The following is a 7549-nucleotide window of genomic DNA, read 5'->3' on the forward strand; positions in this document are numbered from 1 at the left end:
TGGCGAGCTATATGAGTGAAACACGTATAGAGAAATGTCTGGAAAAGTGCGTACCTAGAATTCTTGAGGGCCTATCGGGCGGAAAACGACCTATGGGAAAAGGGCGTGATGGGAGGATGGTGTGGGCAGGGATGCAAAGGAGATTTTAGGAACTCAAAATTGGAGGAAAGCGTTAAAAGACCAGGACGCATGGAGGCGAAGAATGGAGGACGCCAAGGCTCTATGGAGCTTGTAGCACTATGCAAAGAAGAAAAGAAATTATACTAATATCTACTGCCTTTATATGTTTATAACATCTTCTTATAAACAGTATATAAATCAATTAATTTAGTATACATTTTTTCCGAAAAATACGCCTTTTTCTACCTTTTTTAAAAAGATAAGTTTTGTACAAATACTTACTCCAAAAAAATGATACACTAAAAATTTTATCAAATTTTATTATAACATGATAAATAATGTATTATAGATAAAAATATGTTTAAAAATGCAAAATGAAGTTTGAAATGTCCTTTTTAAGAATATTTGAATGAGAATTGTGAACTGGGCCATTATTTTCAAAATGGCAGATGACTAATTGAGAAAATGCAACATTTATAATAAAAAGTCCAAGTTTGCGGTGTTGGCGTGAATCAGGTGTCGCTAATAGGACAACATGCACGTGAAAGTATAGAATTTTATCTTTAAATCGCTTTTTTATTGAGTTCGATACAGAAGTTGTTCCAAATTTAAGATACTACTGTCATTAGTTTAAATTATTGTTGTAATTCTTTCCAATATAAATTGTATGGAGTTTGACTGATCGGAATATCATTGTATTATATATGTTTGCAGAGTTGGGAAATATGCGTTACTTGTAACGCCGTTACTTACTTTTTTCGGTAACGATCGTTACTTTTTTTTGTCTTTAACGGTAAATTTAAACATCGTTATATTTTTGCAGTAACGATAACCATTCAGTCGTTACTTTTATCATTACTTTAATTTTTATTGGATATGTCGGATTGTATCATATTCCGACATTGCTGGCGCTGAAAGTGTTTTGTTCTTGTGTCCCTAGAAGTGTACTTTTAATTATCCAAGTTATATCATTGTTACAACAACGAAATATTTAAAATATTTTTAAATGCTTGTGTAAGTATAAATATATAATTATAAATATATATTATATATAAATTAACATTGTATTATATATATATGTATAATAAAAGATTATTATTTGCAATAATTATAAATTATTTGCATAATTATAAAATGTGTACTTCCTAATTATTTCTTGAAAAATATTTTATGTTTTATATCTTAGATTTATCTCAGCATTCCGATACTATCAGTTGAAAAGCTGTATTTCACATTACATATACCGGGTGTAATTTATGTTGGCATAAAGTTAAATACATCATAAACTATTAATTTTTTTATAATCTTAATTTTTTATTATTATAACAGAAAAATGAAATAAATCAATTGTGTAAAGAAAACATATAGTTGTTTATTTTAAAAAGTATCCATTTTGTCTAAATATTTTTTTAATTAACTAAAGTAAATGTCTCTATGACCGGATATGTCCGGATATGTACACAAAATTTTATTTATTAGGTGTTGGAATTAATTCGTAGCGTTTTACAAGTGATGGGAAGTACTTTCATTAATGTATTTTTTAATGCTCATGTGAAATAAATAACATTCTTTCATTAAAAAACGCTACGAATTAATTCCAACACCTAATATTTATATTGTTATTAATCTCAAATGCTTTTTCAAATAATCTTTAAATACAATTAAATTATAATATTGTAATACAAAAAACATTTGAGAAAGATTAAAAATAATAAATCTTGTGTAAGTGTCCGGACATATAATAGATACATGTCCGATTACTGGGACCTTTATCTTATATGTTTTCTTTACATTAATTGATTTATCTCATTATTCTATTTATAAAAATATTAAGGTACGATTATCAAAAAATCAATAGTTTACGAAGTATTTAACACTTTATGCCAATATGTGCCATAATAAAGTATGACATATTTCGTAAATTAATAATTTTTTTTTTATATCTCTATATTAATATTTTTATGTATAATAGCATTAGAGGAATCACATTATGTAAAAAAAAATAATCATATTATATAATTCCATTTAAAAAAAGTAGAGGTTTTTGACGTCTCCATTTAGAAGAAAAACAACATGGATAAAATACATTCTCTTCAAAACAATTTTACTTTCATCTGAAACACCGTATTAACTTTTGATACACACTTTAGTTTTAGGCGTTCTTACTACGTTTGGTCATTTATGTTCTGGATTAATTTTCTTTACTTTTACAAATATATAAAAATTATTAAACAATTTTTACGTATATTTTGACATTTTTAGAAAGTATTTGTAAGGTTGTATAGTTATAACAAATTGCATATAAATTATTATAATTAAATATAATTAATAAAATGAGACAAATGCACTTTTTTATACAAAAATGTAAAACTCTAAAACAAAAAAGTTTGAAGAAAAAATATTTCAATATCTTAAAGTTGACATTTCAAACTATAAAAAAAATTTCAAGTGTCAGCTGTTAACAAAATTTAGTTATTTAGTATCCTGAAAAAGATATTTTTTTTATATGCATGGCTATAAATTGAAGTTATACTGCATTTACATTTCAAACAATTCATCTTATTATTGCTATTGAGTTACAAAAATTTATAATTTATTAGGAAAATGTTCTTTATAATATTACAAGCAATATAATATATAATATTAGACAATATTTAATACAAGAGTGCACAAAACTATTATATTTATAAAGGCTAATATATTGTTCTAAGGTTAAATTCTTTTTTTTTTTAATAATTCGCAAAATATTTCCGCAATACAAACAAGAATTACTTAAAAATAAAGAAAAAAATAAAATTTTTTTAGTTACAAAAATGTACACTCTATATATATAATGGATCATTTGTGGTCTAAAAGTGAACTTTGGAGTTATTCTAAAGGATATGCACAAACTGAGGTTAGCAACGCTAAAACTTATTTACTAGATGCTAAATTTTTTTTAGGAATAGAAAAGAGACTGGTATTTGATAAAATGGTCTTAATACTTCAAAGAAAAGAAATATATGAAACGCAGGATATGAATGAAAAAAATGTATATTAAGGATTAATCGTTTCGAAGAAAATTAACAAAATGATATCCAAGAAATATGATAATGCTGTTTATAGCTGCTACTTTTGTAAATTTATTAGAAAGTGCCATTACAAAAGAAGGAGTATTATAAAAGGGAAAATTAAAAACATGTTACAAAAAATATATGAGAATTAATTTAAAATAGAAGAAGATTCTCTTGATTTTGAAAATTCTTTCTCTCTCTCGATATACTAGAAGTTGAATTAGTAATACAGGAAGAAGGAAAGAAAAAAAATGATATACATTTGACATTATGATCTTATTTATGTAACAAATAAATAATTTATATAACATATATAATGTAACAAAAATAATTTTCTCTCTGTGCGCGACAAAAATTTCCATGATGGTACGTACATAGCTGTTCGAGAGCGAGACAAAGCGAGAGCGACAGAACGAAAATTTGAGCGAGAAGGCGTTTGAACTAAAGTTCGACTTACGCGAATCTTCGATCACAAATCGAACGCGGCGGAGCGTCTCACAGGCGATTGCACTTATTGAGGAGCGTTAACTTGACCGAAAAAAGGCGAAGAAGGAGGATCACAACTCTATTCGGCCTTTTATCCTTTTTGTAAAACAAAGGCTTTCTTTCTCAATCGCCTATGAGATTCTCGAAAATTATAAAAATTGAGGTGACCCCCATGATTCGGGTCGCGATTGGCAATTCTCGACCGCGATGGCCAAGCGGTACGCTATTGTTATGCGCGTCCGCCAATTCAGGAATTCTGATTGGGGTATCAGTACGTTACGCGTTTCGCGTCACGCGAGCGCGCGTGCGCTGAGACCGATCTGAATTTGATTGCCGTTTTAGCGGTTGGAATTTGTGTACGTACGATATGCGGATTTGATTATATAATATTTTTTTGACTTTATTGGAGAGGTGATTGTCAAGTTTGTTTTTTGGAAACTTCTAGAAACGTTTGAAATTGTTCTAGAAGCAATCTACATGTCGCACGTACACCAAATCTGCGAAAGCTAATTTTTGGATGCATCTCGAACAACAGCAAATATGTTGCGTAAAGAATCGAGCGCCTGAACGAGAATATGTGCGTACAGAATATAATTATTTCTCGAAAATGAAATTTAGGGAAACAACTTTATCATATGTACGGTTAAATTCATCTTAAAATAAGCTTTTATTTTACTAGAAAAAAAATCAAAATTTATTTTCAAAATTAAGTGGTGGGGATATATAAATAAATAATTTATATATAGAAAAAATTTTTTTTATTATTGTTATAAAGTACACTTGTAGCTACTCAATTTTTATTTTATACATATTTTTCCATTTTTTATAGTTTTAACGATATTCGCTTTGAAAGAAAAAAAGACTGATTTTTTTCAAAAGGATGTTCCACCCTTTAAAAGTACGTATGAATACCTATAAAAAGATATGTGTTTCTTATTTATGGGAAAATTCGATAGAAAAATCTGGAGAACAACATACTTAAGGGGAAGGAACACTGTGGAATTTTTAAAAAATCTTTGAATTTTCACTTTAATAAATGTGCACACAATAAATGTGGAAATGAGGGGAGCCAGTCCTTTTGATCTTAATATACGTTGTCAAAGTCATGACCCTAAGTGATTTTCAACTGGTTTTATTTAGCCGTCGCTCATATTATTAAAAAGTTATTAAGAAAAAAGTTTAAAAAAATAATATCTTTTTTCCACTATATACAATAAAAATTCTCTACTTTAAAATAGATTTTCTGCTTTAAAAACAAAAATTGTCTTTCAAAACGTTTTCTCATATAATTTTTGTTTTTATATAGTAGCGCATAAAGCGCATAACTATCTATACAAAGTGAGGTTTAACCCATTTCCTTCCTTGCCTATGAACATTAGTAGCATAGAATAGCGGGTTCTAAGCCATCTGTATATAGACGCGGGAGTGGGGGGTACTTGTAGACGCGAGGGAAGGGAGGGGGAAGGCACGGGGAAGGCGCTATCGGTGTTTACGTAAACACCGATATTAATGATACATGCCACGATGTTGTGATGTTACATATGATTGGGACTCTGCCGCGGACCCATTCCAAAATGCGCCGCGGGCCGCCGCCGTGAGCACTATCATATATTATTTCTCATATATTACATTTTTCTTTTGATGCATTGCCGTTTTCTCTTATCTATCTTTTTTCTCTTTGCATACAAAACCATTTGACATATCACAACATGTTCGGATGATGACATCATCAATGTAATTTTGATACAATTACGACGTTGCCAAATAGTACGCATAATGAAAAAAAAACGATGTAATAAAATGTGATAAAAAATCTTTAAAGAGTGAAGATTCTCCTTTCTAGATGAATTGTGACGTTGCGAAGTAATGTGCATAATGATATAAAATAAAAAGATCAATTTTAATCTTCGAATTGCGCGCGTTTATTTTCATACTTGTTCTTTTTTCTTACAACGGATAGGTACATATGGCACAGGATAGCTTGGATGAAAAATAAAGAAAGTACATATAGTGATGTCTGAAAAAATTTTTTATTCACATTTTATTACAATACATCGTTTTCTTCATACGGATTAAAAACTAAAGTTAATAGCTCGCATTCGACGAGCTGATGCTTGTTGAAAATGTCGCTATCGCGTGTAGCGTCTTCGGAAGCAATGTGGAGAATCGCATATACTTGACATCGACCGTATCGACGAGTCGATATCGACTAAAATCTACTACTAATCGTTAGAACGTTATATCAATACACTCATCAAACTCAAACATACAGCGTAGCGTTTCCCATACAGCACAGAGATATTGCAATAACATTGCAAAAATATTTCATTGCAAGAATTGTTGCAATATTTCAGCAACATTGCATAACGTAAAAATGTCTGTTTTAAAAATATTGATACGTAATGTTGCAGCAATATTACAACATAATATATATGCAATATTAGGTTTTGCGCACAGTGGAGGAATACTTGCAGTATTATGGCAGAAACATTATAATACAGCATAATAATGCAGCAACATTGCTGTAATATTACAACGTTACTGCAATATTTATTATAAGATTTTGTACTATATAAATTTAAATAGAAAAAATTAGAAATAAGAATTAAATGTAACATATAATGAAATATGACTTTATAATTAATTATGTCTTTATATTTTATAGGCGTGTTCCGATATACCGCCAATAATGAAAATTTATAGTATACGTGAACTATACGTCTTACATCTTATTATTATGTCCATTGTGCATTATATTTAATCCTTACTTCTAATTGTTTAATGTCTATAAATTATAGACATTGACTACATTTACACCTTATGCCCACTAATGTAGATTAACTTTAATCTCGGTTCAACTTACTCTTCGTCTTTTTCTAATCTTTAGAACTAGAAAAAGACGAAGATAAGTTGAACTGAGATTAAAATTAATCTATATTAGTAGAAATGAACATTGATTGGGTTTAATAATATTCGTAGTTAAAAACATTCATTCCATTTTTCAGAGGAATATTAATAGTTATGAGATTAATCAGTTTCATAACCACAGATATTATGAAATCCGATTAAGTGTGCCGTAAACATGATCATTATCGTAATTTCTATTCTTCTATTATGTCCAGGTCCTTGTTTTATTGGGTTATACACAAATCAATATATACAAGTCTTAATACTCAAAGTGAACTTCCTAGTAGAGGATCGACACAGTGATAAGAATCATTCTTGTCTTTGTTTCTTACTGATTTTTGAACAAGGACAGGATGACTTTTGTGTCAATTTGTGTCTCTTGCTGAAAATATTTTAAATACTGTTGCAACATTGTTGAAGTAATATTGCAAAAAGAAGTTTTCACAATGTTTCTGCAACATTGTATTGTAATATGCAACATTGTATTGTAATATGCAACATTGAAATGTTGCAGCAATGTTGTAAAATTTCTGCTGTACGGGTTCGGTCATTGTCGTGCGTACGGACGAAGAACCGAGATGTACGTGCATAGCATCGTTCAATGTTGACAGTTAGCGGTCTTATAAAATTGTCTTTGTATTCGTTTCGAAGCATTTTGTAAATATTTCATTGTTCCTCGTAGAGGTCCTTCCTGTTTCGAGAGACAGCGACAGTTCGTGTCCGCGATGATCTCTCAGGGCGATCTCATCAATATTTATTGAAAAATACATACATTCATGCATAAATTATCATTGAATTATCATTTTTTAATTTACCGACATAAAAAAACTTTGAAATTGAAAAAAATCAAATGAGACTTGAGCAACAACTTTTATCTCACAATATTTTACGCATGAAAAATTTACAGAAATTTACAGAATTATAGGAAAATGGGAGGAAAAATATTTATTAAATCTTCTAAGCTGAATGTTCTCTGATAGGGA

The sequence above is a fragment of the Acromyrmex echinatior genome, chromosome 7, assembly GCF_024713525.1.
Source record: "Acromyrmex echinatior isolate Ae372 chromosome 7, ASM2471352v2, whole genome shotgun sequence".
Classification (NCBI taxonomy): Eukaryota; Metazoa; Arthropoda; class Insecta; order Hymenoptera; family Formicidae; genus Acromyrmex; species Acromyrmex echinatior.